This window comes from Protopterus annectens, chromosome 9.part0, assembly GCF_019279795.1.
Source record: "Protopterus annectens isolate FY-2018-M chromosome 9.part0, PAN1.0, whole genome shotgun sequence".
In the NCBI taxonomy this organism is placed as follows: domain Eukaryota; kingdom Metazoa; phylum Chordata; order Ceratodontiformes; family Protopteridae; genus Protopterus; species Protopterus annectens.
This window is the reverse complement of record NC_056743.1, coordinates 1740420790-1740439550: the sequence shown is the minus strand read 5'-3', so window position 1 is coordinate 1740439550 and position 18761 is coordinate 1740420790. Positions and strand designations below refer to the sequence as shown.

The window sequence follows — 18761 nt, the reverse complement described above, 5'->3', positions numbered from 1 at the left end:
GAAGAGTTTTGTAGCTGTGCTGGGTCAGCAGAAGAGGCATTAGAGGCAGGGACCAGGGAGGAGTATGTGTTAGGCTCCTCAGGAGTGGGTACCAGTGTTGCCTTGGCCAATCTGGAGCAATCAGTATCATCTTTGGTTTGTCTGTTCTTGCTTTCAAAAGCACCTTGGGCAGAAGAGGCAGAGGTGGGAATGCGTAAACTGTCCATGCTGTCCAACTGAATGAGAGGGCATCCACTCTCCAGGCCTTTGGATGAAAGGTCCTTGAACAAAACTTTTCCAATTGATGATTCCTGTGGGAGGCAAAAAGATCTATGTCTGGCCTCCCCCACGCTTGGATTATTTCTGTAAACACCTGAGGATGCAACTTCCATTCGTGTGGATCTGTCATATTTCTGCTTAAATTGTCTGCCAGTGTGTTTTCCAATCCTGGCAAGTACTGTGCTTGAAGTTCGATTTGTCTTTCCAGAGCCAAGTTCCAAAGAGTCATGGCTAGTCTGCACAAGGGGTATGAATGTGTTCCTCCTTGTTTGTTTATGTACCACATTACTGTGGTGTTGTCTGTTCTTATCAGTAATTGTCCTGGATGCAGGAAGTCCTTGAAAGCTGTAATTGCATTTATTACTGCTCGCATTTCTTTTTGATTGATGTGAAGGTGCTTTTCCTTTTGGGACCATTTGCCCTGAATGCACCTGTCCTTCATGTGCGCCCCCCAGGCGTAATCTGAGGCGTCTGTGGTTATGACTTGCATTGCTTGAGGCTTGCAGAATGGGAGGCCTGCGTTTGCTTGACATGCTTGGGCCCACCATATAAATTCCTTTTGCAAACATGGAATTATTGGTATTATTGTTTCCAAACTGTGACTGTGTTGAGACCATAGATTTTTTAGGTACCATTGAAGTTTCCTCATATGCAGCTTTGCACATGGGATTAGAAGAATGCAAGATGCCATGAATCCCAGAGCCTGCAAGATTTTCCTTGCAGTAAGCCTGGTACTTTTTGCTAGTATTTTGAAGTACTGAGATAGTTGTCCCTGTTTTTCTGGCGTAAGATAGGCCATCTGGGTGTTTGTGTCCAAGTTGGCACCCAGGAAGGTTATTTTCTGAGATGGTGTTAGCCTTGATTTCTCTTTGTTGATTGTATATCCCAGAGAAAGCAGTAACCGTGTCACATATGCCAGATGTTCCAGAAGTATGTGCTTGCTGTCCGCTTGGATCAGGCAGTCGTCCAGATAAGGGTAAATTTGTATCCCTTGAAGTCTGCAGTAGGCAATCACTGATGCCAGGCACTTTGTGAATACTCTGGCAGTAGATAAGCCAAAGGGCAATGCAGAGAATTGATAGTGGATTGAACCTGCAAGAAATCTGAGGTATCTTCTGCAGCTTTGTCTGATTGGGACATGCAGGTATGCCTCCTTGAGGTCCAATGTTACCAGCCAAAACTCCTTGCCCAGCATGGGAAGAAGGTGCTGTAATGTGAGCATCTTGAATTTTAGTGCAGTAGAAATGTGTTTAGGATGGATAAGTCCAAAATGGGTCTCCAGTCGGTTCCTTTCCTTGGTACCAGAAAAAGTCTTGAATAAAAACCTTGACCTTGTTGGTGCGTAGGTACCTCTTGAATAGCTCTCATGCTTATGAGCTTTGAAATTTGCAGTTGTGCCTCTGCCCTTTGATTTTGTGGCAGGTTTGGCATGCCTCTCATTTTTGGAAGAGTGTGAAATTGAAATTTGTAGCCTCTGTTTATAATGTCCAGTATCCATTTGTATGTGGTGACAATATGCCAATTGTTTGCAAATAATGCTAGCTTTCCTCCCAAAGGTGCTGCCAGCTGAGACATGCTTGGCATGGAAATGAGGGAGTCATTGGGTTTGCTTCCTGTATTGTTGTGCACTGTCTTGGCCACCTCTTGGTGCTGGAGTTTGCCACTGTCTGCCTCTATATGATCCTTGTGATTGCCCTCTGCCCCTTGTGCGTCTGTATCTACCTCTTTGGGGCTTGTCAGTGACTGGAAAGGACCAGTTTTTTTAAGGCCAATTTCTGCTAAAACGTGGTGGTTGGACCTGTAAGAAAGCTTTGACAGTTTGCATAGATTTGGCTTTTTCTTCCATTTTCCGTAGTATCTCCTCAGCATTAGTACCAAATAGTACATCCTTTTGTAAAGGAGCATCTAGAAGTTTAGCTTTCACATGATCAGGCAAATTTTGTTCCCTAAGCCAGGCATGTCTGCGAATGACTGATCCTGTAGCAGCAGCTCTACTGGAGGCCTCTAGGGCATCATAACCACATTGTAAGGTGTGTTTACCCACTTGCTCTGCACTATGCATCATATCCTGTAACTCCTTTAAATCTGGTTGTTCAGGTTGAGACATTTTGTTCCTTAATTGTGATAACTGGAACTGTTGATATTTAATCATATGAAACTGACAGTTTAAGGCCCTCATGGCTAGGGTGGCCGAGGTATATACCTTTTTACCCCACCTTTCTAAAGATCTGGATTCCCTTTCTGCAGGAAGTGGATTCTTGGCAGTGGAGGCCTTTAATCCCTTGGGGCCTTGTGAAATGGTTTCAGGGTCAGCATTATGGCTTTTGAAGAGAAATTGGTGAGAGCTGGGTACTCTGTAATACCCATCAGGTTTGACTGGTGCAGGAGGCAGAGAATCAGGGTTAAGACAAGCCTCCGGATAGACATCATCCAGTATGTCCAAAACAGGGGGTATAGCCAGAGGTCTGTGTTGAGGTAAAAGAAATTCCCTAAGTCTTTTCTTGGAATCTGAAAAGTCTTGGCCTTCCCAATGGAAGTGTTCCCTCAAGGTGTGCAAGGTTTCCCCAAAGGAAAAATCCTCAGGAGGGGATACAGAAGGAATGGACTGTTCTGCATCGAATCCTCAAAAGGGGAGTAAGAGTGTTCCTCTGCATCAGAATGTTCTGATAAAATGGATCCCTGATCAGAAGAGGGAGAATCTTCCTCCACTCTGGGTCTCTTGTCAGGAGGGGGCTGAGAACCTCTGATAAGAGTAATTAAATCCTCAGCCATTTTAAGCATCTGTTTTTTAGGCATGGGTCCTGGAGATGGGCCCTGTGTAACAGGCCTTGTGGGATGTCTGGCTGCTTTGGATTTAGTAAAGGCCTTAATTGAAAAAGAAGATGAGGGCCTAAATACACCATGGGTGGAGGTGGACCTGTCCACATTAGTAGGCTCGACATTAGCAGGGGCTTCGGTTGTAGTCTGGGAAAGGGCCGAGGACCCAGCGGTCTCTGGTACAGAGGACACCGCCAAAGGAGTGTCGTCGGTAGTCAGGGACTGCAAAGGCATCTCGCTGAGAACCGGACCACGTGTAGCCTGTTTTGGCGTGGTGTCGGTGGGGACCGCGGGCCTCGCGTGTCGGTCCTTTTCCTTGCGTTTTTTGGACAAAACGGTAGTCGGAGTGTCCGACGCCATTTTGTAATCAAAAGCTTTACCAAAGTAGTGTTGGGCGAACTCCGCCCGACGCTTAATAGTGCGTTTATTGAAGGTAGCGCAAAAGCGACAGCCCGAGACGTCGTGGTCTGGGCCCAAACAAGGTATGCAGAGGGAATGGAAATCCTTATGCGGTATTTGCTTCCCACAAGAAATACAATTATTAACTTTTTCTGACATCGGTCTGAGGCAAGAAAAGTTTCTAACGGGTACTTAGCTTTAATGAAGACTTCGGTTTCCAATTTTTACGTAATTCAGGAGCTGGCCGACCGGCACTTGCGAACTGCTTCTGCTCGCACCGGCAAAAAGACTGAAGAACATGGCGTCGGCTGTGTCTTATATACTCTGGCCTCACTGACGTCAGAAGAGTAAGCGACGACAACCGACGCCGGACCAAGACTTTGGAATTCGGCCGACCGAGGGACCGCCTGACGGCAGAAAACCCATCTGTGATTACTGCAGCTGTATGCACGATGAACATCTGGCAGTTTAAGGCCCTAATGGCCAAAGTTGCAGAAGTGTAAACCTTCTTACCCCATCTGTCCAGGACCCTGGAATCTCTATCAGAGGGAGTAGGGTTTTTGGCAGTAGTAGCCTTAATGCCTTTGGGTCCCTGTGAAATGGTCTCAGGATCTGCAGTAGGATTCTTAAAGAGGAACTAGTGAGAGTCAGGTACTCTAATACCTGTCAGGTTTTCTGGGAGCCGGGGGTAAAGTGTCAGGTGGCAGGCTAGATTCCAAGAAGGCATCATCTACAATGTCCAGTACAGGAGGGACAGCTAAAGGCCTGTGTTGAGGTGGACAGCTAAAGGCCTGTGTTGAGGTGGGAGTAAGAATTCCCTAATCCTCTTTTTGGAGTCAGAGTAATCCTGGCTTTCCCAGCGGAAATGCTCCCTAAGACTATGCAAAGTTTCACCAAAAGAGAAATCCAGTGGAGGGGAAGCAGAGGGAATGGAGTCCTCTGCATCAGAATCATCATAGGGGGATAAGGGCAACTCTTGGTCATCAGAAAAAACAGAAATTTCAGAATCGTGATAAGAAGAATCAGAAGTAAAATCAGTTCTAGGTCTTTTAGAGGGAGAAGGGTGGCTTCCCCTAATTAGAGTAATAAGGTCTTCAGCCATTCTTATCATTTGTTTTTTAGGCATAGGGGCCTGACCATGCGGTCTGGGCATTGGATTTCTAGTCGTGGATCGAGATTTGGGCCTAAAAGAAGATGGCGTTGGTTTAATATGCAAGTCAGTAGGCCTGAATACACCCTCAGAAGCCAATTCCTGCACAGTGGCTCCGGATCCATCCAAGGTAGAGACATCCGCAAGTTCCACAGTCGAAGCATCTCACGGCATACCGGACTCCGAATGGATCTCAGTAGACGCCTGCAAATCTGAAGTAGCGGGTATCAGGAGCTGCGAAAGCACCTCAATGAGTACTGGCGAACTGGCGACTAGCTTAACGGAAGCGTCGTTGGCAGCTTTGGACCAATGCGGCATGTCTCTGTCTTTATCTTTGCGTTTTTTAGGAATGTCGGTAGTCGGGTGGCTTACCAAAGCCATTTTGGATAATTGAACAGAGTATCAAAATATTTAGATGCGAAAATGAACCGACGAATAGTTTGAGGTTTGAATAAGACATGAAACCGACAGCGAGGGATGTCGTGGTGCAAGGAATGCAGTACGAATGGAAATCTTTATGAGGTATTTGCTTTCCAAAAGAAACAGAATTGTTAACTTTTAGTGACATCGGTTTAGAGCAAGAAAAAGTTTCCCCAACGGGGTACTTAGCTTTGTTGAAGACTTCTGATCTGAAACTTGAAAACGAAAATTTCTGGAGTCAGCCAACCTGCACTTGCGAACTGCTTCTGCTTCGGGCACCGCACGTCAGGAAAGACTGACATAATGGCGTCGGCTGCATGCTTTATACCCCTGACTACCTGACGTCATGGAAGATAAGACAGCAACCGACGCAGGACCCAAGACTTTGATAATCAGGCCAACTGAGGGCTACCTGCAAGCAGATAAGGCCAACTGAGGGCTACCTGCAAGCAGATAACCCAAATGTGATGACAGCAACAGTGAAACACGAATAACATCCACAGTACAAAGTGTGTTTAGTTACATGACTTGCAGAATGCATTAAGTCTTGTAAATCTTTAGATTCTGCCCAAGTAGGAAAGGAAGACTTTTTTTTTGTTTAAGGAGTTCTAAGGTATGTTGCTGATATTTAAGCATATGGAACTGACAATTTAGTGCCCTGATAGCAAGACTAGCTGAGGTGTATACTTTTTTACCCCATCTGTCCAGTGCTCGGGAATCCCTCTCTGAGGGGGTGGGATTCTTAGCAGAGGTTGCCCTTTTGGCCCTTGAGAAATGACCTCAGGGTCAGCTGTTGGACTTTTAAAAAGATATTTGTGTGAGTCAGGGACTCTGTAGTACCTGTCTGGTTTTCTGGGAGCAGGAGGTAGGGCGTCAGGAGTCGAGCTGGATTCAACAAAAACATCATGCACCACATCCAGGACTGGGGGGATGGCTAAGGGTCTGTGTTGTGGAAGATCTATGAATTCCCAGAGTCTCTTTTAGGACTGAGGGTAGTCCTGACTCACCCACTTGAAATGCTCCCTTAAAGTATGCAAGGTTTCGCCAAAGGAAAAAATCCTCTAGGCGAGAGGCTGAAGGAAAGGATTCCTCTGCATCAGAATCCTCATAAGTGGAGAGGGGTTGCATGTCTTCATAGTCAGATGCATCAGATTCATCTGACTCTTGTTCAGACAAAACTACTGGGGACAGTTCTCTTTTCCTTTTAGACAGCGTAGCTTGGCTTCCCCTGATCAGCATGATAAGGTCTTCCGCCATTTTAAGTATTTGGGACTGAGGCAAGGTAGCAGGCACCTAAGAGTGGGTAGTCGGTTTCTTGGGTGTGGTTTGAACCCTGGGCCTAAGCGAAAGAACGGTAGTCGTGAAAGATGATGTCGATTTGTGTCGAGATTTGGTAGTGCGAAGGATTTCCTCAGAAGCCAGTGCCTGTTCAGCGGCTCCCGACCCATCCAAGGTAGAGACGACCACAGGATCCTTAAATGAAGAAGTGTTTTGCTGCATACCGGACTCCAAAAGGGTCTCGGAAGTGGCCTCTGAATCAACAGAAGCGGGCATCGGGGGGTACGAAAGCACCTCACCAAGTACCAGTGGCCTGACGACTAGCTTAACAGAAGTGTCATCGGTAGGTTTGAACCTGTGCAGTCCATCTCTGTCTTTACGTTTTTTCGGACGATCTGCTGTCAGATGGCTTACCAAAGCCATATCGGAAATCGAGGACTGTAAATGAAAATATCTGGCTAAAATAAGGGCCCGACAACAGAGAGTTCTGGCATTGAACAAAGCACAGAAGCGACAACGGGGGGACATCGTGGTCTGGGACTAGACAAGTGATGCAGTAAAGTGCAAGTCTCGGTGTGGTATTTGCTTTCCACAGGCTAAAGAATTATTAACTTTTTCTGACATCGGTTAGTGTAATAAAAAAGGATCCCCAACGGGGTACTTGGCTTTAGAAGAGTTCAACTTCAGTTTAGAAATGAAAACTCAGGTAGCGGTCGACTGGTACTTTTGCGAACTGCTTCTGCTTCGGGCACCACGGCAAGAAAGACTGATGTAATAGTGTCGGATGCCTTACTTTATACTACTGACGACCTGATGTCATTCCTCAAGCGACAGCAACCGATGCAGAAATACTAAGTCTCTGGTATTCAGGCTGGCTGATGGTTACCCTGGCAGGGATAACCTAAATGTGATGACTGCAACCGTGAAACATGAAGAACATCTAAAGGGAGTAATCAGTAGTAACAGGTTAGGAAGGGATAGCATTTTGAACTTTGGGACTTTCACAAACTGACTGAGAAAAGAAATATCTAGGATTGATCCCCATTAGGCTTCTTTCTTTGGTACTAGAAATATTCTTGTATAAAAACCTTTCCCTGTCAGAAAAAAATGGAACAGAATCAGCACACTTTGAATGACAGGAGGGAAAAAAAAAAGTTTGGCCTGTTGGATGAGGAGGATTCCCTGAAAATGAGGAACATACTCCCACTGTGATATGTACCCATGACATATCAATCTCAGAACAGAACCCATTTGTCTGAGATCATCTGCTGCCAAAGGCAGAAATGGACAGTCAGATTCCTGTGGAGAATTAAAAAGCTTGCCAGAGTGGTAAGGGGGGGGGGGATTTTCATTCGCAGATAGTCATTCGGACTTGTTGGACTGAACTGGTTTATGGGTGGCTCCTCCCCTCTTTTTAGAATATCTGCTAACCAGAAGTATGCAGAGTCTGCTTGCTTTAACTTTAATAAAAAAGTGCTGATGCGAGTATAAAGAAGTTATGTCTTACCATAACGTTCCATCTGTGTTGTTGATCCTCTTTCATTCATCACTGATGGGTTCGGTTCTGAGCCCTGGGAACAGAGTTGGCCCACTACCAAGCTCGCACCAGCCAAAAACTCTTGATCTAAGCTTCTACCCACAATGCCCTTCTCCCTATAACCTTGGATCAAGTTTGCCCGTGATAAACCAGAAAAGCAGAGGCCCATTCTGTGCAAATGCCCCAAGACACCACTTGGACCCAAAGTATCCCCCAGGAGCCTTTGGAGGGGGAAGGAGGGTGGGAAGTGATGAAAGAAGAACACAGATGGAATGTTATGGTAAGACATAACTTCTTTATCTGATGTTGTTAATCTTCTTTCCATTCATCACTGATGGGACAGAATCCCAAGCTACCTTGAGACACATGGGCGACCCTTATGGAAGAACGTTCCTGAGTACCACTGAGCCGAAGGCAACTCTCCCTTTGGAGACCACATCGAATTTGTAATGATTGACGAAAGTGTGGGGTTTAGCCCAAGTGGCTGCTGCACAAATGTCATCCATAGAAGCCCTGGAGTGGAAAGCTACAGATGTCGCCATAGATCTAGTGGAATGGGCTTTAACCTGTGGCACAGGTTCTTTGAGGAAGAGTAGGAGAAGCGTATGCAGTCCCTTAGCCATTTCGCTAAAGTAACTTTAGATATAGAATTTCCCATTCTAGGTCCAGAAAAAGAAATGAAAAGTTGGTCAGACTTGCGCATAATTTTGATTCTGTCTAAATAGAATCTTAGTTGTCTGTGTACATCCAAGGAATGTAGACAGTACTCTCCTTTATTAGAAAAATTCGGAGAGAACACTGGTAGGTCAACGGACTGATTGATGGAGAAGTCAGAAACAACCTTGGAGAGGAAAGATGGATTTGTCTGGTGTGATACTCTGTCCTTGTGAAAGACCAAATAGGGTCTTCTGATACACAATGCCTGTAGCTCCGAAACCCGCCTGGCTGATGTAATAGCTACCAAGAACAAGGATTTCCAAGACAAGAATTTCAGGTCACACCTCGCTACAGGTTCAAAGGGGGGTTGAGTCAAAGACTGTAGAACAAATGTGAGGTTCCATGGCTCTATAGGCTGTTTGACTGGGGAAGTGATGTGTGAAACTCCTTTGAGAAAGGTTTTACATAATCATAGTGAGATAAGAGGTGTACCATCCACCCCATTACGGTAATTCAAAATTGCAGCCAAATGTACTCGTATGGTAGAGACTATGGCACCCTCTTCAAAAAACTTAGACAAGTAGAACCTTTTCCATTTGTCCTGATACAGCCTTCTGGTGGATGGTTTATGAGAGGCCATGATAATATCCCTAACGGGTGAGGTGAGATCAGCCTGCCTGGCAATTAACGGAAGTGGAGAAACTAAGCTGTCTGCTTGAGAATGGACAGATTCGGGTGGCTCAACCCTTGAGGGTGAGCAATCAGGTCTGGAAGAGGGTCCAGAAACCATGGCGGGTATACCAGATGAGGCCAAAGGAAGGGGAACCAAACTTGTCGAGGCCAAAAAGGGGCTACGAGGATCACTTTGCATTTCAACTGATGAGCTTTCTTTAAGAACTGTGGAATCACAGGAATGGGGAGATAAGCATAAAGAAGTCCTGTCGGCCAATCGTGAATCAGAGCGTCCCCTCGGGAAGTCCCCCTTTGGGGAGAATAGGGCAAAATAGCTGCTGCACTTGTTTGATGGAAAGGTGAAAAGGTCACAGCACGGCTGACCCCAGCGGCTGAAAATTTCTGTCGCCACCTCAGGATTGAGGGACCACTCATGGGGCAGGAGAATACATCTGCTCAACTTGTCTGGAATCACAGAGCTCACTGGGATATGCATTGCTATCAGTAAGTGGTTGGAAGCCATCACCCACTGCCAAATCCTCATGATCTCTCTATACGAGGGGTAGAACTTGGTTCCTCCTTGCTTTTTGCTATACCAGACTGCTGACATATTGTCTGACTGAACTGCAATTGTCCCAGAAGGAAGAACCGGATGGAATGCCTGCAACGCTAACAGCATCACTCTCAGTTCTAGAACATTGATATCCAGGATGGCCTCCAATACAGACCATGTGCCTTGGACTGCCTTTCCCTGGAAATGACCCCCCCCCAATCTGATCAGGGAAGCATCCATGGTCACAATGGCCTTGCGCTGAGGGGACTGGAATGGGCAATTCCAAAGTTCTGTGCCTGGTCTCATCCACCAAAGCAGGTCCTGCTTGCAGGAGTGGGTTATCTGGATCTGGAAATATAGAGGGGGTTGATGATTCGGGTACCACTGAGACAGAAGAAGCCATTGGAGAATTCGCATGTGCAGCTTGGCAAGAGGCACTATCGGGATTGAAGCTGCCATGGATCCTAGGGCCTGAAGAACCTCTCACGCTGAGACTTTGTTTGGACAGAGCATCACCCGGAGCTGAAGCCTCAATCTCTGTAGTCTGTGAGCGACACCGGACCGCTCCAATGAATTCTATCTGCTGGGTAGGGACCAGGTTTGACTTCTCCCAGTGCACAGTTATACACAAAATTTCCACCAGAGAAAGGTATGTATTGTAGGGCTGTTACCAAAAGACACTTGGTGGGGGCAGTGAGGAGGCAATCGTTCAAATATGGAAACACCCAGAATCCTTGCAGTCTCAATTGAGCTGTAACCACTGCCATGCACTTTGTGAATACTCTGGGGGCTGTAGAGAGACCGAACAGCAGGGCATGAAACTGGTAAACGATTGGCTCCTAGCAGCAAGCGAAGCAGACTCCTAGAGCACTTGTCTATTCTGATGTAGTAATTGGCATCCCGAAGATCTATCAAGCACATCCAATCGCCCTCCTTTAGAAAGGGGAGAATGGACTGAACTGTGACCATCCGGAATTTGGTTTGGGCGACAGACTTGCTCAAGCCACTGAGATCCAGAATGGGTCTCCAGTACCCTGTCTTTTTTGGCACCAAATAGAATCTTGAGTAAAATCTGGATCCGCATTGGTCTGGTGGGACTGGTTGTATGACTCCCTTTTTTGGCACAGCTTTTTTATTTTTGAAGCTGCCTCTTCCCTTTGACTGGGTGGAACGTCAGGAAGTTTTGTTGGAAGTTTCGGATAAGAAATAAGGGAATGGTGTAACCTCTGGTAATTATACTATGCACCCAAAGATTGGAGGTAATAGAGTGCCAGGCAGCTTGGTGCAGAGAGAAACGACCCCCAGCTGCTTTCAGAGGCAAGCAACCAGGCAGCTCTTAAGGAGCGCTGGTAAGACTGTCCAGCGAAGGAGTCTTTGGAGCCTTGGTTACGTGGACCCCCTCTGCCTCTATAGGGGCATCTTCTGGAAGTTACCCCCTCTGCCTCTGGGGGTATCATCACCACATGTGGCACAGAAAGGACACTGATGTTTTTGTGCCACACCTTCCCACTCTTTTGGTTTCTGGAAAAGGAAAGTTGAGGTTTGGAAAAACGAAGGCCTAAGGCAAACAGGGTCTTGCCATCCTGTTCGCACCTGGCTAGCATGTCCTTCACTTTGGAACCAAAAAGGGAAGATGCTTCGATGGGAGCATTAAGGAAGGAAGACTTGAAGGGATCCGCAAGGTCACAAATGTGCATCCAGGCATGACCCCTCATAACTATGCCTGAACCCGCAGCTCTAGCCGCCCCTTCGATTGCATGTGAAAGCAACCTCATGGACGAGTTGGAGATCGATTCCAGGGTAGCAAGCTGCAAGGCAACTTTGTCCTGTACCTCGTCAGTCACCTGTCCTGTGAGTGTTCCAGAGAGTTCTGAGATCAAGTCTCTTTGGGGCCTTGTAAAATGTGCCAAACAGTTCAGAGACCGAATGGCAAAGGTCGCTGATGCAAAGACTCGCTTCCCCAATCTGTCCATGGCCTGAGACTCCCTGTTGGGTGGATGGACAGCAGGACTCTCTTCAGCCAGATCCTTTTTCGTGGCCACTGCCACCACCATAGCATTGACTAGTAAACCTCTGGACCAATGCAGGTTCTTCTCAGGAGGGGATAGAATTCTGTCAGGTCTCCGAGGGATCGCCTCAATACAGTCAGGGCTCTTCCATGCCCATTGCACTACGAGCTGGACTAGCTTGTCGGCAGGCAGGGTCACCCAAGAGGTAGAAGGCCAGGCAAAGAAAGCCTGCAGGAACATGTACTTCTCAGAGGAAGGGTTGGAGGGCTTCCAGTCACCCCTCTGCTTCAACATTTCAAGGATGTTTCCGAAGAAAACATCATCAGAGGGTGACCATGGGGACCCATCACCATCACCGTAATCCGTGTCTTCTGTGAGAGACTCCTCAGGCGAGTCAAAGTGCTTCTTCTTGCACAATCTCTTCTGTGGAGGTTCCTTAGTGGGGGCTTCCGAGGAGGACTCTATGAGTGGGTACCCTGAACAGGGGTTTCCTGCGGCTTCCCTGCCCGGTGGCCCAGGGAGGTGGCCCGTGGGAGCTGTAGCTCAGGGGGAGAAAACTGGGGTTCTGGAAGCATTCTGCCGTCGGCGAGTGCCCTCTCCATCACACGGAAAGCAGGCCTGCCCAAAGAGGAATGGGAGCCCAGAATCTAGAAGGACAATCTCAGAACCGAACCCGCTGCCAAGGATGGAGCCTCAAGCCAGATCGGCGCAGATGAGGCTATCGGCACTGAGGACAGAACCTATGGACCACACAGAACCATGCCCCGAACCGAGGAGCCCGCTGCCCAATCACGAGATTGAGGAAGAACCGGTTCAGCAGGAACTGAGGACCAAAGGGACAGATCTGGAGCCTCAGTGAGGTCCAGTACAGGCGCCAAGATGGGGGGGGGTTTCCAAGAAAGACGTCAAAGGAGAAGGCTTCAGAACAGAGATGGCAAAAGGAGGAGAATAGGATGGAGTCCGTGGAGAGGTCAATCCAAGTCCTACCAGGGGATGGGTCTCTGAAGGCATAGGAATCCCCCTGGCTGCAAACAGCTGATCCACAAGACGCACCACATGAAGTTCTGAAAGGCTCCTGATGGATCTAGTAGAGACTCCAAACGGGGAGTCAGGTCTATCTAAGAACGGGCTATACACTTGACCTAAGAACAGGTCTACTGACGGAGAGTATTGGGTCCATGGCGTGTGATCTGCTGGCACCGATGTCTTGAGTTTAGAGACAGGAAGTAGTGGGGTCAAACCCAGGGTTGTTGCAATAGAGCTCGGTGCCGAAGGGGAACTCTGAAGTCAAGAAAAAGAAGTTATGTTTTACCATAACATTCCATCTGAGTTGTTGATCTTCTTCCAGTCATCACTGATGGGTTCGGTTCCAAGCCCTCGGAACACAGTCGGCCTTATACCAAGCTTGCGTGCACCAAAACCTCTCGAGCTAAGCTGCTACCCACAAAGCTCTTCACTCAGTTACCTGAGATTGAGTTTGCATCCAACATATAAAAGAAACAGCAAGTCAGAGGCCATCTATGCGCAGAAACCCTAAGACACCACAAAGACACAGATGATCCGCCAGTAACCTCTGGAGAGGGTCGGTGGGAGGGTGTGATGACTGGAAGATCATCAACAACTCAGATGGAACGTTATGGTAAGACATAACTTCTTTATCTGAAGTTGCTAATCTTCTTCCTATTCATTACTGATGGGCCAGAATCCCCAGCTACTTGGAGAACCTGGGTAGCCCTTATGGAAGAACATTCCTGAGAACCATTGAGCCAAAGGCCACTCTTCCCCTGGAGATCAGTTCCAATTTGTAATGATAGTGGCTACAAGAGATGAGAACAGATCTAGCTTCCAATTATGTGACCAAATAGAGAATCTTTTCCATTTGTCCCTGTAAAGTTTCCCGGTGGATGGTTTATGAGAGACCAAGATAACATCACGGACGGATGAAGAGAGGGTTTCCTGCATGGCAACTAATGGAAGTGGAGAAACCAAGCCGTCAGCTTGAGAGTGGACAGATTCGGGGGAGTCAGCCCTTGTGGGTGAGATATGAGGTCCTGACGAGTGTCTAGGATCCAAGGAGGGTGTAGCAGATGAGGTCAGAGGAAGGGAAACCATACTTGACGAGGCCAGAACGGGGCAATGAGGATCACTTTGCTTCTCAACCGAATAACATTCCTTAGAGAACAAGGGGGAATTAGAGGAATCGAGGGATAAGCATAAAGGGGACCCGTGGGCCAATCATGAATCAAAGTGTCTCTCAGTGACTCCCCGTGAGGGGGAAAGAGAGCAAAGTAGCTGCTGCATTTTGTGTTTGAGGGGGAGGTGAAAAGACTGCAGCATGGCTGGCCCCAACGGCTGAAAATTTCTGCTGTCACACTCGGATTGAGAGACCACTCGTGAGGACGGAGGATGCATCTGCTTAGCCTGTCCGCAATCACATTGGAGCTCCCTGGGATATGCATTGTGATCAGAAAGTGGTTGGAAGCTATCGCCCAATGCCAGATTCTCATGGCTTCACGACATAGGGAGGGACCAAATCCTATCCCCTATTTGTTTATGTACCAGACCACGGACATGTTGTCCAAATGGATAGCAATCGTTCCGGACGGAAGAAATGGCTGGAAAGCTTGCAACGCTCAACTCCAGGACACTGATATGCAAGTTGACCTCTATATTGGACTATGTGCCTTGAACGGACTTTCCCTGGAAGTGGCCCCCCCACCCCATCAGGGAAGCATCCGTGGTCACCGTGGCACAGAGATAGGGAGCCTGAAAGGAAGGACACCAAAGATTTTCGTTTGTACTCATCCACCAGAGGAGATCTTGCTTGCAAATGTGGTGATGAGAATCTGTGAGCTCAGGGGGTGAAGAATGGATATCCACTGGGCCCAAAGGAGCCATTGTAGTAATCTTATTTGTAATCTGGCTAGGGGAATAGGGATGGCTGCAGCCATAGACCCCAGAGCCTGGAGAACTTCCCTTGCAGACACCTTTCTTCAACAGAGTATCACTTGAACTTGTGCCCTTAATCTCTGAAGCCTGTGAAGGGGAAGAGAGATCAGACTTGACTGAGTGATGAATATTGCCCCTATGAATTCCAATTGTTGTGAGGGCTGAAGGTTGGATTTCTCCAAGTTGATGGTGATGCCCAGCGACTCTGCTAGAACCAGAGTGTAGTGGAGGGCCATGACCAGTAGGCACTTGGTGGGGACGGAGAGGAGCCAATCGTCTAGGTACGGAAACGCTTGGAATCCCTGAAATCTCAGATGAGCTGTTACCACTGCTAGGCATTTCGTGAACACTCTGTGGGCCGCGGAGAGACCAAATGGCAGGGCTCTGAATTGGTAGTGTTTGGCTCCCAACTGGAAGCAAAGGAGGCTCCTGGAGCACTTGTCCATCTTGATATGTGAATACACATCCCAGAGATCTAATGAGCACATCCACACACCCTCCCACAGAAAGGGAAGGATGGCTTGAATCGTAACCATGTGGAACTTTGTCTGAGCTACCGATTTGTTTAGTTGGCTGAGATCCAGAATGGGCCTCCAGTCTTGTCTTCTTTAGCACCAAAAAGAATCTGGAGTAGAACCCTGATCCACACTGGTCTGGGGGGACCTGTTGGATGACTCGTTTTTGACATAGCTTTCGTATTTCTGAAGCTGCCTCCTCCCTTTGACTGGATGGAACATCAGGAAGGGATTTCGGAGGTCTTGGATAAGATATTAGGGGAATGTGGTAGCCTCTGGTAATGATTCTCTGCACCCACTGATCATTTGTAATAGAGAGTCAGGCATCTTGGTGCAGAGAAAAACGTGCCCCCGATTGCTTCCAGAGGAAAGCAATTGGGCAGCGTTTCAGGAGCACTACCCAAGAAGGAATCACTGAAGCCCTGGTTCTGGGGCCCCCTCTGCCCTGTCTTCCATTATTGGCACCCCCTCTGCCTCTGGGGGAGTCCTCACCAAATGCGTCATGGAAAGGACCTTGAGACTTCTTGTGCCACATCTTCCCACTCCTCTGGTTCCTGGAGAAGGAACTCTGAGGTTTGGAAAAGCATAGGCCCAGGGCAGACAAGGTCTTCCCATCCTACTTGCACCTGGCTAGTGCATCCTTGACCTTAGCACAGAACAGAGCTGATGGTTGGATAGGGGCATTTAAAAAGGAAGACATGAAGGAGTCCGCGAGGTCACAAATGCGCATCCAGGCGTGGCGTCTCATGACTATGCCTGCACCCACAGCTCTAGCCACTCCATTGATTGTGTGGGACAGAATTGGATATTGACTCTAGGGTGGCAAGCTGGGAAGCAACTTTATCACGTGCTCCATCCGAAACTTGGCCCGCGAGGGTCCCAGAGAGTTCGGTGATGAGATCTTTATGGAGCCTTGTAAAATGTGCCAAAAAGTTCAGAGACCTGACTGCAAAGGTTGCTGACGCAAAAACTCGCTTCCCTAACCTGTCCATTGCCCGGGACTCTCTGTTGGGTGGGTGGACAGCAGGACTCTCTTCTGCAAGGTCCTTTTTAGTGGCTGCCACCACCACCATAGCATCCACTGACAAACCTTTAGACCAATGGAGTTGATACTCTGGAGGGGAGAATACCTTATCTGATTTCCTAGGGATGGCCTCAGCGGTGTCTGGGTTCTTCCACACCCGCTGCATGATGAGCTTAACCAACTCATTAGCGGTGGGGGGGGGGGTCATCCAAGAATTAGAGGGCCGAGAGCAAAAGGCTGCAGGAATACAGATTCCTCCGAGGAAGGATTGGAGGGCTTCCAGTCACCCCTCTGTTTCAAGATTTCCAGGATGTCTCCAAAAGAGACATCGTCAGAGGGTGACCGTGGGGATCCTTCCCCATCATCATAGTCCGTATCTTCCTTGAGGGACTCCTCAGGGGAGTCTATGCGTTTCCTCTTACACTCCCATTTCAGAGGGGGTTCTTTGGTGGGAGCATCCGAAAAAGACTCAGAAAGGGAAATATCCTGGACAGGGGTTTCCTGGGCCTTGTGCTCTCGGAGTCTTGTGGGGGTGGCCTTTGACAGCTGCGGCTCAGAAGAAACTGGAGGGATGACTGACATAGGAGGATTGCTAGAAGCAAGCACTCTCTTCATCACCCAGAAAGCAGGCCCGCCCAAAGAGGAGTGGGAGCCCAGAACCAAAGAAGACAACATCGGAACTGGAGTCGCACCCCGCTCCACACGGTCCAGCCCTGGGGACAGAGCCTCAAGCAAACTCGGGGAGGTAGTCCACCCTCGTACCCGAAGACGGAACCAACAACACAGTCGGAACAGGGCCGAAACCGGAGATTCCACCCCCCAAGAATGGGACTGAGGAAGGGTGGGTTCTGATGGAACCGACACCCAAAGGGGCCTCGGGGCCTCAGACACCATCGTCGGTGCCAAAAAGGGGTCCTCTCGAAGACGTAGGGTACATGAGCCTTGGAACTGAGGGATCCAAGGGAGGAGAGTATGTAGGGGTCGCCCGTGTAATAGACCCAAAGCCTGGAGTGGGATGGGGTCTAAGAAAATTTGAAATTCCCCTGGCGGTCAGCAGCTGGTCAAAAAGGTGCACCACATCCAATTCTGAAAGGCTCCTGGTGGATCTTACCGATGCCCCTGAGGGGGAATCAGGCCGGCCCAAAAAGGGGCTGCAGGCTTGTATGGCAAACGGATCCACAGACTGGGAGTACTGGGTTTGTTGTGTAATACAGAACGGCACCGATGATTCCAGCTTAGAAACCGGCAACAAAGGAATGGTTGGAGCAGAGAAAGGGGTCACAGCTGGGGTGGAGGTCAAGAACGGCTCCAAAGTTGTTGTCGGAACAGACATCGGGACGGAGATGGGGGACATCAGTGCCAAAGATGGAGGCAGACAATCTGGTCGGAACAGAGGGTGTAGTTGGCACCGTAGTCATCGGGGCTGGGGTAGGCGCCGCCGAGGCGACCTCGGTATGCATCACTGGAGCCGAACTCAGAGCTGAGGTGGTCGGAACCGAGAAGGCAGTATGGTGCTCGGAGGAAGACTTATGAGCCTTGTGCTTATGGCCTTTACTCCTGTCACCAGCCGGTGAACAGGGATCCAAGTGAGGACATTTCTTGCCCACAAAAGGAGGGAATGAGAACTCCATCGCAGAAATAGCCTCCGAAAAAGGCGAAGAAAGCAGGCCCTTAAGGATCAATTTATTACGTCACTCATTCAGCATTCGCTGACTGAAGCCGGCACAAATATCACATGGAGGTTTCACCAAATGTGGAAACCCCAAACAGTACACACACTCTTCATGAAGGTCACTATTCGGGAGTTTACCACTGCAAGAAGAGCAGTGTTTAAACCCCGTAGTCTCTTTCTTCTCAGACATAATACAGAACACTCACACACACAAATAGGAAACAGTGAAGAAAAGAGGGAATACCAACAATGGTATTGGCATACCACAAAGGTAGAAAGGCCAATACCAACAATGGTACGAAGGGATACCTGTGGGTAGAGCTGAGTGTAGAAAGATACCAAAAAAATAGTAACTAACTGGAAAAAAATCCACAAAAACTTGTAAAGTTTAGAAAGATAAATCACTTAGCTGGAGAGCTCGGTGAAACGCTGCGATATGGCTGCGCAGCAAATGAGATCTGAGGTAACTGAGTGAAGGGTATTGTGGGTAGCAGCTTAGCTCAAGAGTTTTTGGTGCACACAAGCTTGGTATAAGGCCGACTCGGTTCCGAGGGCTCGGAACCAAACCCATCAGTGATGAATAGGAAGAAGATTAACAACTTCAGATGTACTGTTGTGTACACTTACCAAAAAATGTAGATGTTAGAGTGTATTCACTGTTGCAGTCATCACATTTGGGTTATCCTGCCAGGGGTAGCCCTCAGTCAGCCCGAATACCAGAGGCTTAGTATTTCTTCGTCAGTTGCTGTCGCTCCAGGACTGACTTCAGGTCGTCAGTGGTATAAAATCAGGCAGCCAACGCCATTACATCAGTTTTCTTGCCCCAACTGTCAGGAGCCCCAAATAGGAAG

At 48.3% G+C, this 18761-nt stretch overlaps 1 protein-coding gene across 1 annotated transcript in view; it reads right to left on the bottom strand.

The window, feature by feature from the left end:
* Positions 1 to 18761, bottom strand: part of DNM2 (dynamin 2) — a 1995561-nt gene that overhangs the window by 472019 nt on the left and 1504781 nt on the right. The gene's annotated exons all lie outside the window — the stretch shown is intronic.